Source organism: Triticum dicoccoides, chromosome 1B (assembly GCF_002162155.2).
Source record: "Triticum dicoccoides isolate Atlit2015 ecotype Zavitan chromosome 1B, WEW_v2.0, whole genome shotgun sequence".
Classification (NCBI taxonomy): Eukaryota; Viridiplantae; Streptophyta; class Magnoliopsida; order Poales; family Poaceae; genus Triticum; species Triticum dicoccoides.
Genome location: NC_041381.1, coordinates 610,435,507 through 610,459,463, shown reverse-complemented (window position 1 = coordinate 610,459,463; position 23,957 = coordinate 610,435,507).

The following is a 23,957-nucleotide window of genomic DNA, read 5'->3' as shown; positions in this document are numbered from 1 at the left end:
CTGCAGTGGCTACCACACACTGCTCGAACGAACCGCATTCGCTTGAGTCAATGCGGTGCCGCACTACACCTACCTCAAGCTCAAGATGCCCGGATCATGTGGTGTAATAACGGTCAACGGAAATATGGAACGCTCCCTCCGTACTAAGGAGCACACCGTGGCCCTTGCAGTAGAAGCACAAAGTAGCCTTTCTAGGCAGAGCCTCAACTTGGAAGTCAAGCTCCCGGACACCATCAAGAGAGTCCAAACTACTCTGCAGCAGGATAGTCCAGCTTGTCCAGAGCTTGACTAGCAATTCGACCTCCGTCCCAGTCCCAATCAAGCGATGACATTTGTGCCACGCGTACATAACTACGCACTCAAAATACCATGGGCATGGACGGAGGCACAACTAGACCATGGTCCATAATGCGGCTTAACCACCCTGGATCCGCATACCTTCACTTTTTCTTTTCCATTTCAGGTTCTTCTCTTCCAGAGGTTTTTCAGATAACCTAATCATCGAACCTATCACGGGACGGATACACCAAGAAGGCAAGGGGCTTCGACATACAAGGGAATACCCAGGTGGTCTCTGCTAATGATCATTATACCAGTTTTAAATACCCACACGCAGCTCGCCCTTGGTCATGGCATGTCAAATAGCCTGATTTGCTTATTGCATTACTTGTACAAATACGCGTTGACGTATTAATCAAATTACAATGGAAAATAGTTTGCGGCTCAATATTTGCGGCATTAGCTTATTACTTGATTTTTTCCTGGTCTTTGTATTTTTTATCAATTGCACCCATACATTCTGGTATGCCTTAATTCGCCAGGGGCTTCATCATAGCCCATAACACGACAATAAAGTCCGAACACTTTTATAGTACAGTTCGGCACCCCGAACTTATAACATTATATGCATCAGCTCCGAATCATGTCTTTGGTCAATAGTTGGGTTGCCCGGCTCCTGTTCTTACTACCTTACATTCCGCTATATCGGCTAGGGTAGTAAATGGAGAACTACTGCGATTGTGTCCCGGTTCTTCCGGACGAGCACCTCAGTAGAGAAAGACTGTCATGATGCGGCGAGAGCTGGTCATGTGGCACCCCGGCTCAGAGAAACCGGAACGCCCCGTATTCCAGCCCAGAGATCAAGATGAAGTCTTTTGGAATACGGCACTGCTTGACATAGAACAAATCAGCTCTTATTACAAGAATAATAATACAAAGGTCTGATGTTACCAAGGTTCACATCAGCATGGCGACACTATGTCTGCGATACAACACTTGCTCTATGCTAGCAGTGGAACAACTCGCAGCAGCGGAATAACGATGAAGGTAGTGAACTCCACTCCGTAGGGACTCTGGCTGGGACACGATCTAGCTCGCACGAACGGAAACCACAACAAGCAATCTAGCAATCACGGCATCACCTGCAATCTGGCATGACACGCGAGGTCAGTACATTGAATGTACTTGTATGCTCACAACAACCATAAACATCAAGGGAAGACAATAACATAGCATTAAGCAGGTTAATTAAATTAACAACTACCATGATACAACAACAACTACTAAGCATGATATGAAACTACTACAATACTGATAAATCACCATCTCAAATCTCCATAACCATATCTCTCTTGGCTAACCGGTCAAGCAATATACCATCTCGATCACCTCATGATCAAAACCAAACGGTGATCTTTTCGGCGATCACAACCATGACCAACACTTGGTCTCAAACGGTGATCTTTCCGGCGATCACTACCATGACCAACACTTGGTCTCAAACGGTGATCTTTCTGGTGATCACTACCATGACCAACACTTGGTCTCGAACGGTGATCTTTCCGGCGATCACTACCATGACCAACACTTGGTCCCCAACATCATCAACATCCTGCCAATCTGTACTGCTCAAAATATATCATATAAATCAACTATAAGTCATTCCATCATGTGAGTGTTGATCGAACAGTGTGACCTAGTACGAACTTATGCCCATGACCGAGGATGTGGCTATCGATAGCTTAAACACACACTCTGCAGAGGTAGCGCATTATACCCACACCACGGAACCCATGGCCTCGCACTCCCATTCGGGTGGACCAACAGCGTTCCGACAAAACCGATCTACTACCATGACACTCCCCCGGCCACTCCGACCAACACCCCCTTTGGGTTCAGTCCTGGGTGGCCCCGTGCCTACCAAAGGCACCAACGGCCACCGTCGTGGCAAACAAAAACGGTCCCAAACGGGGACAAAAGCACACAAAATCCAACTACGGGCACCCAAGGCTTATGTCCACCTACTTGATCAGGGTAGCGTGCGCCCATAACCTTCCCTCGTTGGAGGCACCGGAAAGAGACACGGCAATAGCATCGCATTAGGGCCTTCCCATAAAGGCAAATGTGCTTGCACTGGAGAAAGCCCGGTTCGGTGGCACCTGACCAACTTAATGACAAAATTTATCCCCAAAAATATAACTGTGATAATTGATACTCCGATATCAACTATAAAACTATAATCCAAGTCATAGCAATATCCAAGAAATAATCTTAGCATAATATCATCATACCAAAATACTCTGAGGATAGCATAACACTACTATCATGATGAATCCGAAAACAATAATCCTACTACTCCAAGAACAAGAATAAAACTATCCAGCTAAGATCCACATGTAAACACCATCTCCGAAAATAATACTCCAAGCAACAGAACATCAACTAGCATCATGAAAATAATCATACTAACCACTAATAATCCAAAGGTAGCATGACATCCAAAGTAATACTCCAAAATATACTAACATATATCATCATGAAACAACCATAATATCAACCACTAATACTCCAATGGCAACTTGATTACTCATCAACTGCAAACATAACTCCTAGTAATCCAAACAATAGCATGGCAACAACAAGATCAAAATAATACTCCGAGAAAAATGCCATGCACAGAGTCATGTAGCTAAAGCAATATTTTAAACAAGTTAAAATATATTAAACCATGTCACTGCATTATAGTGATGGAAATGGAGGGTGTGGCTTGCCTGGGGTGGAAGAAATCACCGGGGGAAAGTGCAAGAAACTCGCTGAAAGAATCACTGGAAAACGTTCTCTCTCGGAGGGGGCTGAATAAGAGAAAGGGCATAATGGTCATTTTCAGTATGCTAACACATGGTGAAAATGGCTCCATCAGAATGGGCTCGACGAAACAAAGAAGTGAACGTTGGAATCACCTAATTTGGAGCTACGGTTAAAAAGTTATAGCTGTTTTTCTGCCACGGACCTCTTTGTAATAAAAATCATCACAAACAGGCCCTTAACAGAAAAACAGAACTCGCACTTGGTGAAATACGCTTTTGGTGGATGAAAGCGTACACGGAAAAAGCTGTGTCCACTTATCCACATCAGCAGGGGGCGGGGCCGGCCTCTAGGTCGTTGACTGACGGGTCCCACGGGCTGTGGGGCCCGTCACTTATCCAGCTGGGCAGGCGGGGTCAACACCCACCCGTCGACAGGTGGGGTCACGGGCCCACTGGCCAGCTGGGTCAACTCCCTCCTCTCTATCCTCCCGCTCCTCCTCTTCTTCCCCTACGCAGCGCAGAACAGAGGGAGGGGTGAGGGAGTCCTGGATTAGGGGGTATCCGGACAGCCGGACTATATACATCGTCCGGACTATTGAAGCGTGAAGATACAAGACTCAAGACTCCGGCTTGTGTCCGGATGGGACTCTCCTTTGCGTGGAATACAAGCTTGGCGATCCGGATATTATATTTCCTTCCTTGTAACCGACTCCATGTAAACCCTAGCCCTCTCCAATGTCTATATAAACCGGAGGGGTTGGTCCTTAGAAGGCCGATCACAATTACAATCATACCATCATAGGCTAGCTCTTAGGGTTTAGCCTGTACGATCTCGTGGTAGATCTACTCTTGTACTACTCATATCTTCAATATTAATCAAGCAGGAAGTAGGGTTTTACCTCCATCGAGATGGACCGAACCTGGGTAAACATTGTGTCCCTTGCTTCCTGTTACCATCATCCTAAGACGCATAGATCGGGACCCCCTACCCGAGATCCGCCGGTTTTGACACTGACATTGGTGCTTTCATTGAGAGTTCCTCTGTGTCGATGCTGCAAGGCTTGATGGTTCATCTCGTTGTCAAGGACGACATCATCTCTGGAGGAGCGCTGGCTGTAGGCCAGATTCTCCGACTTGGCGGCTTCATTATGGCCGCCGCATTGGCTGTCGCGCCAACGATGGCCTCTCGGGTCATCACGCATAACCTTCATATCAGTTTGGAGCTTGCCGAACAGATGGATCCGATAGAGCTCTCCTCTCTTAATGAGCTCTTGGATCACATCGCCGCTTTGGGAGTCGCTATGGACTATGACCAGATTGGGCTTAAACCCGACCAAAGGGACATTAGATCCCCACCAGCCACCCATGAGATAGTGGTAGTGGAGGAACCACACACGGGTCGCCCCTCAACTTTGAGGACGAATTATGTCCGGATCACCAAACTCAGTAAGCTGAACACCTACTCGAAGGATGACATGACCCGGGTCCCGGACTTAGAATCGGGCATCGGGCCGAAGAGATTGGGTGATACTCCGGATCCCAAACTGTCGGGCTCGGAACCTTCGGTGCCCCTGGGTGTTAGATCGGATCAAAATTCGGATTCAGCCAACGACACCCGCTCGGACTTAAACCGTCTCTCCCGCATCAGGCAAGAGCCCCTGTAGACGGTACACCGTTATTGGGCCAGATTCCTCCTTGCGCTTAACAAGGTCGAGGACTGCCGCAAGGAGGACGTAGTCTCACTTTTCTGCAAAAACTGCACGAACAAAGGACTCCTTAATGCTATAAGTCGCCGTGACATAGTACACTTTGCGGACTTAGCAACCATAGTACAGAAGTACTATGCGATGGAAAGCGCCTGGAAGACCCAAACATAATTTTGGGATAGTATGACCCTCACCAGAACCTTTGTCCGAACTAAACGGCCGAACTCTCGTAAGTCGACCAATTCAATTCCCAAGAAACCAAAACCCGCCCCAGGGCGTGGAACCGTATTGGAAGAATGGCTCAATGGGCCATGTAAGATTCACAGTACGCCGGATGCAACACCAACCCATAGCCTTAGGGCATGTTGGATACTCCGGCAGGTAGCAAAAAGTGGCAAGGATCTCCTCGAGAGCCATAAAACAGAACTACATCCCGCCAAGGAACACAATATGGTACTAACAGTCTTCGAGACCTTCGCCTCAAACAATAGGCGCAAGCGAGCTCATCGAAGCTCCGCTGAAATCTGCCATGTGGCAAAAATAAATCCGTGGAACGACACTGCTATAACTTTCAATGCGAGTGACGAACCCCAATTCCAGACCATCCGGGCACCAGCTGCTCTGGTCCTTAGCCCAATAGTGGATGGCTTTCGGCTCACTAAGGTAATCATGGACGGCGGAAGCGGATTAAACTTGATCTACAAAGAAACACTCAAGAAGATGGAAATTGACAAAAGCCGCATTGAACAAAGCGGCACAACCTTCAGGGGAATTATCCCTAGTCGGGAAGCATGGTGTGCAGGGAAAATCACACTCGATGTGGTATGCGGCACCCTAGAGAATTACAGGTCCGAAGAAATCACATTCCAAGTGGCTCCTTTCAGCAGCAGATACCACGCCCTTCTAGGGCGGGACGCGTTTGCAAGCTTTCAAGCTATACCCCATTACGGGTACATGAAGCTTAAAATGCTCGGACCCAATGGAATCATCACTCTAGCTAGTGATCGGGATGTCGCACTCCGCGCCGAAAACAAAACCACATCACTAGCCTTGGAAGCACTGTTTGAAGCCCTAGCAGCAGAAGAATTAACAACACTGCGCAGCACTGTGGACAGGGACGACGTGATACTCGACAAGCGACCCAAGTCCACCTCATTTAAACCTGCAGATGAGATAGTCAAATTCCAAGTCCACCCAACGGACCCCACGAAGACAGCTTCCATCGGGACACAGTTGAGCCCCGCTATGGATGTCGCACTGCGAGACTTCTTACGCGAGAATTGGGACATTTTTGCCTGGCACCCATCGGACATGCCAGGCATCCCGCGCGGATTGGCCGAACATAGCCTTAACATACTAAAGGGATACAAACCTGTTAAACAGACCCTAAGGCGATTTTCAGAGCCCAAACGGCAAGCCATGGGGGAAGAGCTAGCCAATCTACTTGAGGCCGGATTCATCAGAGATATCAAGCATCCGGATTGGCTGGCGAACTTGGTAATGGTACCAAAGAAGGACAAATCCTGGTGCCTGTGCGTCGACTTCAAAGACCTCAACAAGGCTTGCCCCAAGGATCCCTTTCCCCTCCCTCGCATCGATCAAATCATCGACGTCACAGTAGGACACGACTCGCTGTGTTTCCTCGACGGATACTCTGGATACCATCAAATAAAGATGGCAGAGTCCAACCAAGCTGCAAGAACTTTCATAACGCCATATGGCCCTTTCTGCTTCAACACTATGCCTTTCGGGCTTAAGAATGCCGGCGCAACCGATCAACGCATGATTCAAACATGCCTGGAAAAGCAAATCGGCAAAACAGTGGAGGCATACATGGACGACGTAGTCATAAAAACAAGACACGTTGAAACCCTAATAGATGACTTGAGGCTTATGTTCGAAAAACCTCCGAACATACGACATCAAGCTGAATCCAGAGAAATGCATTTTCGGCGTCCCCTCTGGAAAACTGCTGGGCTTCATCGTTTCCAATAGAGGAATTGAAGGTAATCCGGCAAAAAATCCGAGCTTTGTCGTAGTTGGCTATACCAACAGACCTCAAACACATCCAGAAACTAGCTGGATGTGTGGCTGCTTTGAGCCGCTTTATCTCCAGGTTAGGAGAAAAGGCATTACCTCTTTACCGCCTTCTTCGGTGCACCGAACACTTCGTGTGGACAGATGCAGCCGCGGCCGGACTCGATGAAATAAAGACCTTATTAGCCAATAATCCAGTTCTAACAGTGCCAAATATCGGTGAACCTATGCTACTGTACATAGCTGCAACACACCAACTTGTAAACGCAGTACTCGTCGTCGAACAAGAGGTTGACGGATACAAATTCCCGCTACAGAAGCTGGTTTATTACGTATCCACGGTCCTCACCCCATGCAAATCCCGATACCCACACTATCAAAACATAGCATACGCGGTCTTCATGGCATCCCGAAAGCTACGACACTACTTTCAAGAGTTTTCGATTACGGTGGCCTCCGAAGTACCACTAAATGATATAATAAATAACCACGATGCCACGGGCCGGATCGCTAAATGGGCCATCGAGCTCCTTCCATTCGACATAACATACAAGCCTCGACGGGCTATCAAGTCACAAGTATTAGCTGACTTTGTCGCCGAATGGACGGAAGCCGAACTCCCTAAAGAGTACGACATGTACTCTAACTGGATCATGCACTTCGACGGCTCTAAAATGCTGCCCGGATTGGGAGCAGGCATAGTCCTGAAGTCTCCCACGGAGACACGGTCCAATACGTCCTCCAAATATTATACACAAACTCCAACAATGCAGCCGAATATGAGGCTCTGTTGCACGGTCTTCGGATGGCAGTCTCTATGGGCATTCAACGCCTAGAGGTGGCGAGGATTCAAACCTCGCAATATCACAAATAAACGGAGACTTTGATGCCAAGGATCCGAAAATGGCGGCCTACCGTAATGCCGTCCTTAAAATGTCAGCTCGGTTCGAGGGGCTCGAATTTCACCATGTGGCTTGAGAAAACAATCAAGCGGCAGATGTCCTTGCCCGCATCAGCGCTAAACGCCACCCTGTCCCACCTAACATATTCCTGGAAAGGCTGTTCAAGCCATCCGTGGTATGGGAAGGGGAGTCCGGGAATACCAGCACAGATCCGAATACATCCCCAGATTCCGAACCATCAGACATAATCGGAGGCTCTACCACCGAAATAACATCGTCAGCCCACAAAATAATGGTTGTCATCGCCCCGTGGATTGAGCCTTTCTTGGACTACCTAAATAGGCAGGAGCTCCTCGAAGATCAAAATGAAGCACGATGCATCGTTCGGCGTTCTAAAGCTTACAAAGTCCATGAAGGGGAACTCTATAAGAAAAGTGCGACCAGAGTGCTCCAGAGTTGCATCTCCGAAGAGGAAGGGCGGCAGCTCTTGGCTGAAATACATGCCGGACTGGGCGGGCACCATGCCGCGGCTCGAGCACTAGTCAGCAAGGCCTTCCGTATAGGTTTCTATTGGCCGACGGCCCGAGCAGACGCACAGGACCTTGTCCAACATTGCGTCGGTTGCCAGCTCTTTGCCAATCATAGTCATATGCCCCCTACCGCTCTCCAAACAATCCCCATAACTTGGCCCTTCGCGGTCTGGGGGCTGGATATGGTTGACCCCTTAAAGGGGGAAGCCACAACAAAGAATACTTATTGGTCATGGTAGACAAGTTCACCAAATGGATACAAGCCAAACCAGTGAAAACGGCCGAATCCGGACCAGTAATACACTTTATATCCGGGGTCGTACACCGATATAGTGTCCCCCACAGCATCATCACCGATAATGGCTCAAATTTCACAGCCGATGAAGTAAAAGCTTGGTGCGGCAAAATGGGCATTAAGCTTGACTATGCTTCCGTCTACCATCCTCAAACAAATGGCCAGGTCGAACGAGAAAATGGTCTCATCATGAGCGGCATCAAACCCAGACTATTGCGATCCTTGACAGAGTCGGACACTCATTGGGTCAAGGAGCTCGACTCCGTGCTCTGGGGGCTGCGGACCATGCCGAATCGCACCACCAGATATACACCATTTTTATGGTGTATGGCGTGGAAGCAGTACTACCCTGCGACATAATACATGATTCGCCACACGTACACATGTACGAAGAGAAGGAAGCCGAGTTAGATCGGCAGGATAACTTGGACGCCCTGGAGAAGGAGCGCAACATCGCTAAAGCCTGTTCCACATTCTATCAGCAATAGGCTCGACGATACCAAAGCAGAGAAGTGCGGGCCAAAACTTATAATATTGGCGAGCTCGTTCTGTGCTTACCGGAGAAGAAGAAGGACAAGCTCAAACCCAAGTGGGAAGGTCCCTTCGTCACTGACAAAGTTCTCACCAAAGGAACGTACCGCTTACGTAATGCGTCTGACAACAGACTCGAGCCGAATCCATGGAACACGGCCAGACTCCGAAGATTCTACGCCTAGCGCCGAACTCAGTGTGTTTCTCCTTCCCTCCTCCTTTTTAATTATGATCTCTCCCTCTTCCTTTTTCGATCCCTTTTCTCTTTGCACAAAGTATTTAATACAGTACGGACTTCTGGATTACTCCGGCCGCACTATGTGTGTAAGCAATACATGGGGGCTTCCTATACGGAAGCTAAACATAACTTACTCTTAAAGGCTTTTTGCCCATCACACATGTGTTTTCCATGTGTGCCTTTTCTTCACCATTATATGCATCGATATGACTTAAGATGTGGCCAAGCTGGGTTTCCCGGCTCCTGTGTTTACGCCCTACGTTCCCGTTAATTTGGCTAGGGCATAAGGGGAGCACCTCTGCGATTGTTACTGCCAGTTCAGCCGGATGTGTACCTTAGACTGGGTGAAGCCGGAAGCTAGTTTCCTTAAGAGAATATTCGGTCGCTGAACAAAAGACGTCTTCGTTTATCATAACATAAATCCCCAGAAGTTTTGTATCCTGCACCATGGTTTGTAGTTTGGACATGTGCCTTGTGGCATGCCTACCCAGGGAAAGGAACCCTTAACGGAACTATTCTCCCTGGAAAATGTTTCTTACTATCCATGTAATATAACATAACTAGTTGGGTACTTGTCTGTTCAAGCACTTATGACCCCTACGCCTGGTTTCCATGCATACTCCGGTTTTGTATAATCGAGCGGGTATTCGGATACACCCCGGACTGTAGGATCCGGGGGCTGAAGCAAAAAGGTCCGCCATGACAAATGATTTTAATCTGGCTAGGGGCTACTTATGTCCATTGAATTACACAGTCACTTGGACTGACTATATTCCTCCTCTATACCATCCAACAGGCTATCTAGCTTACAATCCTGTTGAGAATACTTCGATGCTAACACCACCTGGTCATATACCAGACTCACGGGAATTTCTTGCCCATATGGCCCTGCCGGTCCGACTTCGGCCATATGGTTTGGGTCCAGCTTGGTGTAGCGCGTCTTCACCATAGCCCATGCTTCCCTTGCACCCTACCGGCAGGCTGACATCTTCCACAGTAGGAAGCACCGCCGTGCTCCTTGAAGCATGTCCACAAGCTCTCCCATGCCATTCGGTAGGAAGCTTGATGGCCACAAGGCCTGCGCTACACCCTGCATCGCCTGCCGAGCTCGCTCGTGCAGCTGTGAGAGGTCTTGCAGTAAATCGCCTGCAGATGCGGGCATCTCCTCCTCTGGGCAACCCGCAGCATTCCTACAAGCAAAACTCTTTCAGTATACTTCCTCGCCGAACTATGCTATAGTTCGTCTAGGCACTTACCATAAATGCCGCGGTGAAGCCTTTTGTTCTCCTTCATGGAGTCCGCCAGCTGCGCACGGACGTCTTTCAATTCCACGTCCAGCCGAACATTGGCATCTTGGAGAGTATTCTTCTCCTGCCTAGCATGCGTAAGAATGCACTCGCCAGCCTTTAGTTGCCTCCGGAGATGCGACTCATCATCCCTCCCACCCTCCGGATTTACTCCGGGGTTATCTGCAGAATTTTCTGATAAAACTCGTCATACCAGCCAGTTGCTAACGGGTACATTTTCGTACAATCGAGATAAATGTTACCAGATGAGGCCTTCTGGCATTCCTCTAGCTTGGCAACCGTGGCCCTCAGTTGGGTCTTGCACTCCTCTAGCTCCCGAGCCAATTGCTCATTCTTATCTACAAGAACTTGCGCATAAATTGATACTGAAAACTGTTGTTCCAACCGTTTCAAGTTTCAGGGGCTACTGCTATACATACTTATCAAACTTTCTTACCCGTATATCTTTGGTACACTGGTCCATCGCCCGGGCGAGCCCGCCTTGAGCAGCTCGGATGTATGTGTCTCCCGAATTGAAAGCATTAAATGCCTCTTCGAAAAAGATGTTGTTGCGAAGCACGGCCCGTCGACGCTGGTGATTCATGGTGCTCTCTACTTCGGAATTCGTGGCAAAGAGCATATCTGCGTCCTCTGTTGGAGGACTATACGGCATCGGCCCTACGCCCGCCTCCTCTCTCGAAGTCGGTTTTGGAGCCCCATTGGTGGAGGCGTGGTTGGCAGGATCCCCGGATATAGTCCGGATACTCCTTTTCCTGCCAGGATGTAAAGGGCACTGTTATACTTCAAATAACAATAATTACATGACAGGTTGTTTCCTTACCTTTGTAGAGGCGTGTCGGCCCTAACCGCCTTCCTCTTGGGCCTACCCAATCCGTACGCCTGTGGCTGACGGGTCCCTAGGGGCTCGGCCCTGCGCTCCGAACGTCGCCTCTGCAAAAACACGACGCTTCAGGGATAAGGCATGACATCAGAAAAAAGTCCTCGTAGGAGGATCGAGTCTTCGGCTTGGCTTACACGCGACGAAGGTAGCAGTCCGGGATAATCAGCAGTAATAGCCACTGAGGCGCGTCGCGCCTCGCCCGATAAAATATCCCGTCGACAAGCTCGATGGCCGCATCTGGGTCTTCTTCGAGTCCTGGATCCAGGGCCCTTTCGGGGTCCTCTGGCTATGGGGAAGGGCTGGAGATTCCTTCTACGGTCCTCCTCAGTTCCTGCTCGGAAATATCGAGGCAGGTAACCTTAGCAAAGAACGCCACAATAAGTGAAGCAAGAAAGTAGATGACGACTTACCCAGTTTGGGGGATTATACATGGAGAATCCGTCCCTCAGTTTGCTATGAAGGAAGTCTTCCTCTTCTCCTTGGTGTAGATCGGATAGTATCCTTGCCAGAGCAGTGGCGGAGTCCGTTCCCTTACGGCCACAACGGGTGGTATCGTCTTCCCCGTTGAAATGCCACATGGGATTGCCCCGATATTGAAGCGGCTGCACTCCCCGCATTATGCATATTGCCATGACCTCGACTATCGTTAGTCCGGATTTGGCCAGTAACTTTATCCTGCTCATCAGGAAATGTATTTCCCTGGTATCCTCTTCTTGGGGGCCTCGGGGGCGCCTGCTTAGAAGTGCCCTCGGCGGGGCGTTACTGAACTTGGGGAGTCTTGTCCGGACTGGATCCGGAAGGGGAGTCTTGTTCGGCCCCGCCACTTGACATAGGGACTCTCCCTGGTTGCGGGGGACAAGGCAGAATAACTTCTTCCACAAACCGAAATGAGCCTCGCAGCCTAGAAATAGCTCACAAAGGGCGACATACCTTGCTATATGTAGTACGGAGGCTGGGGTGAAGTTGTGCAACTGGAGGCCGTAGAACTCCAGGAGCCCACGAAGGAATGGATGAATAGGAAACCCGACGCCCCTTAATAGATGCGGAATGAGGCATATTCGCTCCTCTGAAGATAGATTAGGGGATCTCTCCGGTTGTTCTACGCCATTATAGGTGGCTATTCCGGCTCAGTTAGGGACCATGAACGCCGGTGGGAGAAGCCATTGGTTTGTAACTTTATCAAACGGCTATGAGAAACTGAACACTCTCCCCAGTCCCCCGGCTTGGGGCAAGGGGAGCGAGCAGAAGAGCTGCGACAATCGGCCATGTTGGAATGGTTTATTCGGGGCGCTCTGTTGGATGCTTGCTCGAGGGGGAAGAGTAAGGTTTGGATCTGGGAATCCCCGTCTCTTCGAATAGACGGTTAGCCCGAAGGATCGGGGGTGGCAAATGCAAAAATGCCTCGACTCCTCGCATTCGCTCAACACATGAAATGGTCATTATTGAGGCACTGAAGCCAAGGACTACAACATTGATGAGATGCCGGACACTATTTGTCGTAATAGGTACATTGGAGTATTCGAAGATGGAACCCGCCTTGCAATGCCGAAGACAAGACTACGCGTCGGACTCACCATCATTGAAGCCTGGTTCAGGGGCTACTGAGGGAGTCCTAGATTAGGGGGTATCCAGACAGCCGGACTATATACATCGTCCGGACTATTGAAGCGTGAAGATACAAGACTCAAGACTCCGGCTCGTGTCTGGAAGGGACTCTCCTTTGTGTGGAAGACAAGCTTGGCGATCCGGATCTTATATTTCCTTCCTTCTAACCGACTCCATGTAAACCCTAGCTGAGGGAGCCTGGACTAGGGGGTGTTTGGATAGCCGTACTATCATCATCGGCCGGACTCCAAGACTATGAAGATACAAGATTGAAGACTTCGTCCCGTGTCCGGATGGGACTTTCCTTGGCGTGGAAGGCAAGCTTGGCGATACGGATATGTAGATCTCCTACCATTATAACCGACTCTGTGTAACCCTAGCCCTCTCTGGTGTCTATATAAACCGGATGGCTTTAGTCTGTAGGACAACCAACAATCATACCATAGGCTAGCTTCTAGGGTTTAGCCTCCTTGATCTGGTGGTAGATCTACTCTTGTAACACACATTATCAATATTAATCAAGCAGGACGTAGGGTTTTACCTCCATCAAGAGGGCCCAAACCTGGGTAAAACATCGTGTCCCTCGTCTCCTGTTACCATCCGCCTAGACGCATAGTTCGGGACCCCCTACCCGAGATCCACCGGTTTTGACACCGACATTGGTGCTTTCATTGAGAGTTCCTCTGTGCCGTCACCGATAGGCTCGATGGCTTCTCCGGTCATCATCAACGACGCAGTCCAAGGTGAGACCTTCCTCCCCGGACAGATCTTCGTATTCGGCGGCTTTGCACTGCGGGCCAATTCGCTTGGCCATCTGGAGCAGATCGAAAGTTACGCCCCTGGCCGTCAGGTCAGATTTGGAAGTTTGAACTTCACGGCTGACATCCGTGGGGACTTGATCCTCGATGGATTCGAGCCACAGCCGAGCGTGCCGCACTGTCACGACGAGCATGATTTAGCTCTGCGGTCTGACAGTACCCTGGAGGCCGCACTTGAGCCCGCTCCGATCTTCAATTCAGAGCCGGCTGCGCAGATCGAGGACGGATGGCTGGACGCCGCCTCGGGGGCTGCAACCTCTATGGCGATAGAGCCAAATACTGATCTTGTCCCTCACGAAGCTCGTGACTCCGAGGTGCCGGACTCCTTGCCGGACTCCGAACCTCCCGCGCCCCCACCAATCGAATCCGGTTGGGCGCCGATCATGGAGTTTACTGCCTCGGACATCTTTCAACATTCACCTTTTGGCGACATCCTGAGTTCGCTAAAGTATCTCTAATTATCAGGAGAGCCCTGGCCGGACTGCGGCCAGGACGGTTGGGATGCGGACGACGAAGAAATTCAAAACCCACCCACCACCCACTTGGTAGCCACTGTCGATGATCTAACCGACATGCTAGACTACGACTCCGAAGACATCGACGGTATGGACGACGATGCCGGAGACGACCAAGAATCAGCGCCTACCGGGCACTGGAAAGCCACCTCATCGTATGATATATACATGGTGGATATCCCAAAGGATGGGAATGGCGAAGGGGCAGCGGAGGATGACCCCTCCAAGAAACAGCCCAAGCGCCGACGTCAGCGGCGCCGCTCTAAATCCCGACCTGGCAAGAATGAAGATTCCGGCATCGGAGATAATAACACCCCAGATAGTGCTTAAGACAACCCACTCCAGCAAGATTCAGCACAGGAGGACGGGGACGCCAGCCCTCATGAGAGAGCGGCAGAAGAAGAGGTAGAGGACTATATGCCTCCCTCCGGAGACGAGGCAAGCCTCGACGACGACGAATTCGTCGTGCCTGAGGATCCCGTCGAACAAGAGCGTTTTAAATGCAGGCTTATGGCCGCGGCAAACAGCCTAAAGAAAAAGCAGCAACAGCTTAGAGCTGATCAAGATCTGCTAGCTGACAGATGGACTGAAGTCCTCGCGGCCGAAGAGCATGAGCTCGAACGCCCCTCCAAAAGTTACCCTAAACGCAAGCTGCTCCCCCGATTAGAGGAGGAGGCGTATGAACCTGCATCACCAGCAGACAATACGGCTGACCGACCACCCCGTGGTCGCGACAGAGAGGCCCCTAGGCCCTTCACTAGAACCGTACCCTGGCATCACTCGAAGAGCACAAAGCCACAGGGGAGCGCTCCGGACTTGCGAGATATATTGGAGGATAAGGCAAGACAATCAAGATCGATCCATGGATTGCGTGGGCGCCCCATGACACGTGACGACAACCGTCGTGCCGGACACAGGAAGTCCGGCCGGGCTGAACAAAATAGACAAAGCTCTTTCGAGCTCCGTCGCGATATCACCCAGTACAGAGGTGCCGCACACCCACTATGCTTCACAGATGAAGTAATGGATCATCAAATCCTCGAAGGGTTTAAACCCGTGAATATTGAATCTTACGACGGCACAACAGACCCCGCGGTTTGGATCGAAGACTAACTCCTTCACATCCACATGGCCCGCGGTGACGATCTTCACGCCATCAAATATCTCCCCCTCAAGCTTAAAGGACCAGCCCGGCATTGGCTTAACAGCTTGCCAGCAGAGTCAATTGGGAGTTGGGAAGACCTGGAAGCCGCATTCCTCGATAACTTCCAAGGCACGTATGTGCGACCACCAGACGCTGATGACCTCAACCACATAATTCAGCAGCCAGATGAATTGGCCAGACAATTCTGGACACGGTTCTTAACCAAGAAAAACCAAATCGTCGACTGTCCGGATGCGGAGGCCCTAGCAGCCTTCAAGCATAATATCCGAGACGAGTGGCTTGCCCGGCACCTGGGACAGGAAAAGCCAAAATCCATGGCAGCCCTCACATCACTCATGACCCGCTTCTGCGCGGGTGAGGACAGCTGGCTAGCATGCAGCAACAACCTCAGCAAAAATTCTGGCAGTCCGGATATCGAGGACCGTAATGGCAGGTCGCGTCGTATCAAAAACAAACGCCGCATTAACGGCGACAACAGTGAGGATACGGCAGTCAATGCCGGATTCAAAGGCTCTAAACCCGGTCAGCGGAAAAAGCCATTCAAAAGAACTACTCCGGGTCCGTCCAATTTGGACCGAATACTTGACCGCTTGTGCCAGATACATGGCACCCCCGAAAATCCAGCTAACCACACCAACAGGGACTGTTGGGTATTCAAGCAGGCAGGCAAGTTAATTGCCGAAAACAATGACAAGGGGCTGCATAGCGATGACGAGGAAGAGACCCGACCGCCGAACAATAGAGGACAGAAGGGTTTCCCCCCACAGGTGCGGACGGTGAACATGATCTACGCAACACACATACCCAAAAGGGAGCGGAAGCGTGCACTCAGGGATGTACACGCGATGGAGCCAGTTGCCCCGAAGTTCAATCCATGGTCCTCCTTCCCGATCACTTTTGACCGGAGGGACCACCCCACCAGCATCTGCCATGGCGGATTCGCCGCATTGGTTCTAGACCCAATCGTCGATGGATTTCACCTCACCAGAGTCCTGATGGACGGCGGCAGCAGCCTGAACCTGCTTTATCAGGACACAGTGCGCAAAATGGGCATAGACCCTTCAAGGATTAAACCTACCAAGACGACCTTTAAAGGCGTCATACCAGGTATAGAAGCCAATTGTATAGGCTCAGTTACACTGGAAGTGGTCTTCGGATCCCCGGATAACTTCCGGAGCGAGGAATTAATCTTCGACATAGTTCCGTTCCGCAGCGGCTATCATGCTCTGCTCGGACGTACCGTGTTCACAAAGTTCAACGCGGTGCCGCACTATGCATACCTCAAGCTCAAGATGCCAGGCCCTCGAGGAGTCATCACGGTCAACGGAAACACTGAACATTCTCTCAGCACGGAGGAACATACAGCGGCTCTGGCGGCAGAAGTACAATGCAGCCTCTTAAGGCAATTCTCGAGTTCGGCCGTTAAGCGGCCGGACACAGCTAAGCGCGCTCGGAGTAACCTACAACAAGACCACCTGGCACGTGCCGAGCACGCGTAGCAGTGCGGCCCCAACCCCAGCCCCTGTAAAACGTCAAGACAGGTCCTTCGCGTAAACCATTACACTCTGAAGATACCATGGACATGGGGAGAGGGGCACGACCATGATAGGCCCAGACTGCGGCTCAACCACACCAGGGGCTCTCAAGTGTGTCGTTCTTTTTTCTTTTTCCTTTTTTTATTTTTACCACAGGACTCCGTTTGTCAGAGGCCCTGTCCGGTAGTAGACCTACCGAACTCACGATGCAACAGCCAGGGAAGAAGAAAGGCTACATCGAATATCCAGGTGGTCTCCATTACGAGCATTAAATCTGTTTTATGCACCATTCGTCAGCCTACCCCTGGAGGGGGACATGTTTAACAGTCCCATCCCTTGCTTATCGCACCATTTGTATCGTTCTGCACTTACAACAGTTTTTCTTGAATAAGTAATGCAGCACCTTTTTTGCTTGCAATTGCATTCCTTTCTTATACATATGTTCGTTTGTGACATTACGCATCCGTACGTTTTGGTACGGCTAAATACACCAGGGGCTTATGTTTCCCGCATCATGGTGTGATAAGTCCGAACACTTTCACAAGTGCGGCACCCCGAACTTATAGCATTATATGCATCAGCTCTGAATCATGTCTTGGGTCAATAGTTGGGTTTGCCCGGCTCCCATGTTTTGGCACCTTACATTTCGTTGTATCGGCTAAGGTGGCACTGGGAGAACCACTGCGATTGCGCCCTAGTTGAGCTGGGTTAACGCCTCAGTGGAGAAAGCTAAAACTGACCGTCATGATGAGGCGAGAGCTGGTCGCTGTTCGAGAGGTTTTTTGCGAGTCCCTAAATACTTATGCCGCTTAGAGCGAGGAGCCGGTTTTTGTCCGGCCCAGGCGTGGATAGTGCCCCAAATTCGGCCTTCCGAAGACTAGGGGCTTCGCCAAAATTTAAAATTATAGAATTCTATGGCTAAGTGAGAGTGTTCAAGCATTATAAGTCCGGTCGCCTTGTTCGTTGTGTTGAGCGCCTCCCTAGATGGACCGAAATATGGGAACAAGAGTGCTCAAATTTATCCCGAACACCCCAGCACTCGTGGCATGGGGGCTGAAGCCAACGACTTGCCATCTCTCAGATTTGATAAACAGCCGCACAGAAGGTAATATTTTAAATTAAAATGCGTTGCTTAGCGCAAATGAACTAAGTTTTCAGCGGACAGGATAACAAAATGCGAGTCTACTCAAATATTACGTCTTTGGAACACTCACCCGCAATAGTGCGGGCACCCTTCAGCACACTCTTATAATACATCTCGGGCGTGCGATGCTCCTTGTCCTCTGGTGGTGGGTCCGTCACGAGCTTCTGGGCATCCATCTTGCCCCAGTGCACCTTTGCGCGGGCAAGGGCCCGACGGGCACCTTCAATACAGGCGGAGTGCTTGATGACTTCAACCCACGGGCACACATCCACCAGCCGCCGCACCAGGCCGAAGTAGCTCCCAGGCATGGCCTCCTTAGGCCACAGCCGAACTATAAGGCCCTTCATGGCCTGTTCGGCCGCCTTGTGGAGCTCGACCAGCTGCTTTAGCTGGTCGCTAAGGGGCACCGGATGTCCGGCCTCAGCATACTGAGACCAGAAGACCTTCTCCGTCGAGCTCCCCTCCTCGGCCCGGTAGAATACGGCAGCATCGGACACGCTGCGAGGAAGATCTGCGAACGCTCCTGGAGAGCTCCGAATTTGGGTAAGCAATTAACACTCACATGCTTACTTTGCATGAAAAATACCTTACCCGCTGCTATTTTCTTCAACGCCTCGATTTCCTGGAGGGCCTTGTAGGCTTCAGCCTTAGCGGCTTTGGCACTCTCAAGAGCCGTGGCAAGCTCAGACTCTCGAGTCTTCGAGTCACGCTCCAGGCTCTCATGTTTTTTCACGAGATCCTGGAGCTCTTGCTGTACCTCCGCCACCCGCGCCTCCTGCTTCTCTTGCTCGGTGCGCTCCGCGGCCGCATTGCGTTCGCCCGCGGCCACCGCCTCCTTCAGGGTCGCCACCTCGTTAGTGGCCCCTGCAATACCCATGTTATCCTTGTCTTTCATTTTGCAACCAAAATCCTTTTCTGTAAGGTAAAATTTTAGTAAGGTGTTACTCACCTTCCTTGTCCTCGAGCTGCTTCTTGGCACAGCTGAGCTCGTTCTCGGACCGCTCGAGGTCTTCCTTCAAAGTATTGACCTTTGCAGTCAGTGCGGCAGAGGTAAGCAGCACAACCTGCAATCCCATATCGACATATTTTTTATGACTCCTGCGTATATCTTCTTAGATCCTCAGTCCGACTTTTCTTTCCGAACCCCGAGCCGAGCATCAGGGGCTACTGTCTATGCGGTACTATTCTACATATATCAAAATTCTTACCTCAAAGCCTGTTAGAAGGCTGCTGCAGGCTTCAGTCAGCCCGCTCTTGGTGAGCTGCACCTTCTGAATCACCGCACTCATAACAGTGCGGTGTTCCTTTTTGATGGAGGCGCCATTGAGCGCCTCCAGCAAGCTATCCGGCGCCTCCGGTTGGACGAAGGATGCCGGTGTCACGGTCTTGCCCTTCTTACGAAGGGGACGCCCGCCGGACTCCGGAGCCACTATGGGATCCGGAGCCGAGTCCGGTGCAAAGTCCGGGAGGTTGTCCTGCGACACCTCCGGGGCCTCCTCCTCCTGGCGGGTCCCTTCCCGGGATCCCACCTCGGCATCGTCCGTGTCACGGGGGGTGGAGGCGGTCAGAAGAGAATCCATATCCGACGCACCTAAGGACCCGCTCGACGAAGCAGGAAGGTCATCCTTGGGCGGACTGCAGGGTTGTATGCGGTATTAGAAATACATTGTGTGGAAAAAAAGATAAACCATAAAGTTATTCGGGAGTCCGGATACTCACGATCTCGCCAGAGGCCTGGCCCTTGGAGGCCAGTCCTCGTCGTCATCACTGGTGTTGGCAGAACAGTCCGGGGGAAGAGTTTTTCCCTTCTTGGACCCTTCGGCCTCCCTCGCTGGGGAGGCCTTCCTTTTCTTCTCTCCCCCCGCTGGGGAAGAGGCTTTCTTCTTCTCCTCCTCACCTTGGTGAGAGGAGTCGGCCTCGGAGTCGTCATCCGATAGCACCTAAAAACGGGAACTCTTCCGAGTCCCCGTGGCCTTCTTCTTGGCTTTCTTCTCTGGCACCACATGGGGTGCCGGAGCCAGCAGCCCCGTCAAACGGGCGTCCGCTGGGTCCTCTGGCAATGGGGCCGGACAGATAGCCTGTTCGGCCTTCTTCAGCCAGTCCTGTCAAAGGAAAGGGAGTTTAGATCCCGCATAGAGTCAAACTATGGAAAACAAGAGTCCCTTAAAGGACAAAATCACTTACCTCATCAGCTGGACGCTCCAAGCTGAATCCGCGATCTTCGGTAGCGGATGCGGGAGCCTCGGCGCCCTTAAACAGCACCTTCCAGACATCTTCGTACGTAGTGTCGAAGAGCCAGCTCAAAGTCTGGTGCTGCGCCGGATCGAACTCCCACATGTTGAAGCCCCGTCGTTGGCACGGGAGAATCTGGCGGATGAGCATGACCTGGACTACGTTGACGAGCTTGAGCTTCTTGTCCACTAGCTTTTGGATGCAAGCCTGGAGTCCGGTCAGCTCCTCCGAATCATCCCATGTCCGGCCGCTCTCTTTCCAGGAGGTGAGCCGTGTGGGGATGCCGGATCTGAATTCGGGGGCCGCTGCCCATTCGGGGTCACACGGCTCGGTGATGTAGAACCACCCCGATTGCCACCCCTTGATGTTTTCCACGAAAGTGCCCTCAAGCCAAGTAACGTGGGACATCATGCCCACCATGGCGGCTCCGCACTCCACTTGGCTTCCCTTCACAACCTTCGGCTCGACACTGAAGGTCTTGAGCCACAAGCTGAAGTGGGGCTGGATGCAGAGGAAGGCCTCGCACACGACGATAAACGCCGAGATGTTGAGGATGAAATTCGGGGCCAAATCATGGAAATCCAGGCCGTAGTAGAACATGAGCCCCCGGACAAAGGGATGGAGTGGGAAGCCCAGTCCGCGGAGGATGGGGAAGGAATACTACCCTCTCATGGGGCTTGGGGGTGGGGATGAGCTCTCCCTCGTTGGGGAGCCGGTGCGCGATGTCGCTGGACAAGTATCCGGCATTGTGCAGCTTCTGGATCTGCCCCTCCGTGACGGAGGAGGCCATCCACTTGCCTCCTGCTCCGGACATAGTTGGAGAAGGTTGAGGTGAGATGTGCGGGCTTGGGCGCTGGAGCTCGGGTTCGCAGAGATGGATAAGCCAAGGAGGAAGAAGGCGCAGGTAATAGGGTTGGATCTTTATCCCCTTATATGGGCGGACGAAAACATGCGTCCCCACCGGCCTGATAAAACTCGCTTATCCCCCAAGTGCCGCAATCAATGGCGCGGTTGGATTACCCACGTCCGTATTGATGGGAATCCCGGAATAAGGGGAACACGATCTCAGCTTTGACAAGACGTGCCAAGGAAACCGCTTCGCTAAACGCGCTGAGGTGGTACAATAAAAACGATTTAAGTAAAGGCTTGGTAGTGGTGTGACGTCACACCATCAAATACGTCAGCAGATTGAACTTGTGTAAGTATTATTCTCTCTACGGCGGTATGTGGAAATTATTTTTGCAGAGCCGGACACTATCCTGGTGTTCACAATCTTCTGTAAATTATTCGGAGGAGGAACCCGCCTTGCAATGCCGAAGACAATATGCGCGCCGGACTTGTCGTCATTGAAGCTTGGTTCAGGGGCTACTGAGGGAGTCCTGGACTAGGGGGTGTCCGGATAGCCGGACTATCATCATCGGCCGGACTCCAAGACTATGAAGATACAAGATTGAAGACTTCGTCTCGTGTCCGGATGGGACTTTCCTTGGCATGGAAGGCAAGCTTGGCGATACGGATATGTAGATCTCCTACCATTGTAACCGACTCTGTGTAACCCTAGCCGTCTCCGGTGTCTATATAAATCGGATGGCTTTAGTCTGTAGGACGAACAACAATCATACCATAGGCTAGCTTCTAGGGTTTAGCCTCGTTGATCTCGTGGTAGATCTACTCTTGTAACACACATCATCAATATTAATCAAGCAGGACGTAGGGTTTTACCTCCATCAAGAGGGGCCGAACCTGGGTAAAACATCGTGTCCCTCGTCTCCTGTTACCATCCGCCTAGACGCACAGTTCGGGACCCTCTACCCGAGATCCACCGGTTTTGACACCGACACTAGCCCTCTCTAGTGTCTATATAAACCGGAGGGGTTGGTCCTTAGAAGGCCGATCACAATTACAATCATACCATCATAGGCTAGCTCTTAGGGTTTAGCCTCTACGATCTCATGGTAGATCTACTCTTGTACTACTCATATCTTCAATATTAATCAAGCAGGAAGTAGGGTTTTACCTCCATTGAGAGGGCCTGAACCTGGGTAAACATTGTGTCCATTGCTTCCTGTTACCATCAGCCTAAGACGCACAGATCGGGACCCCCTACCCGAGATCCGCCGGTTTTGACACCCACAAGGGCACCGGCACCGGCGCTGGCCTCGCGGCTCCGGCCAACTCCGACCAAGGGGAGGCCACCGGCGAGCGCAGTGCAGCCCACCGCATCCATTCAGGGGGAAAACAAGCCCCGAGGAGGAGTGGGGAGGCAGCGACGGTTGGAGGAAGAAGGAGGCACAAGCGGCGGTGATCTTCGGGGTACGAGGCCAGGGTGGCTCGGGCGATGGGGCGAGGACATGGGGAGGACTGCTGGGGTCGGGGTGGAGCTATGGTGAGGTCAGGAGGTAGGGGGAGGGCTTGGTTGGCTCAGATTTAAGCGGGCATCGACGACGGCCATGGCGGGGATTGGAGGGCAGGAGAGCTCCTCGAGGTCAAGCGAGAGGCTGGGGAGGCGTAGTGGAGCGAGGGGAGGCTGGTGAGGTGCCCGGGAGGGCTCGAGGATGGCTATTTATAGCTGGGCGAGGACACAGGCTCGGGTGCCTCCGGGCACGTCCGACCGAAGCTCCGGCGACGGCCAGCGAGCACGGGAGGGCGCGGGAACACGACGAGCCATTGATTCAGAGGTCATGGAGGGGTAGACGATGCCGGAGAGCAGAGGAAGAGGCCGAGGTGAGCTTGGAGCCAAACAGAGCAATGTGCCCCCGTGGGCGTTCGGCGGCGAGCGTCGGTGAGGAAACAGACGGAGGGGGAGAGGGGTCCAGGGGAACGGCGATGACGCGGGCCAGCTACTGGACACGCTCACAAGCTCGAAGGCGACGAGAGGAGGAGGTGCCAAAGCACAAACAACCACTGGGCGCGACCACTGCACACAAAGTGCGTGCATAGTGATGCCATTAACACGGTCACCGCATGCACTGGCATGTAGCGGGGGCGATGGGCTGGAACTTGTTGTCTACGGGTAAGTTCATCTAGGGGAGGTCTCAACTATGGTGGTAGTTTTGTTAAAAGCGCTCTGGTTAAATGGTAATCAACTTCTGAAGTTTACTGCAGTAAACTTGAACGAGAACTGCTGATCAACAGGAAAGGAACTGGAGCCAGAGAGTTTGTCTGTGAGGTTTAGGGTAAGAAGGACTTTCATCCTGGTAACTTTGAGAAGAAATGGACCAAGAATTAATATAGTTGCTTCACAACTGCATTTTTTTGGTCCAGAAATGAAGATCATGATGATGCACTCAGATGGAGTATCAACTTGAGCTCAAATTGGGCAAGGTAGGGTCATTTGGTCATATGAAGATGTTGTAAAAATCTCATGCCAAATGGACAAGCCAAAATGGCACTTGCTTCACAAACATCATTTCTGTCCAGAAACTTGAAAT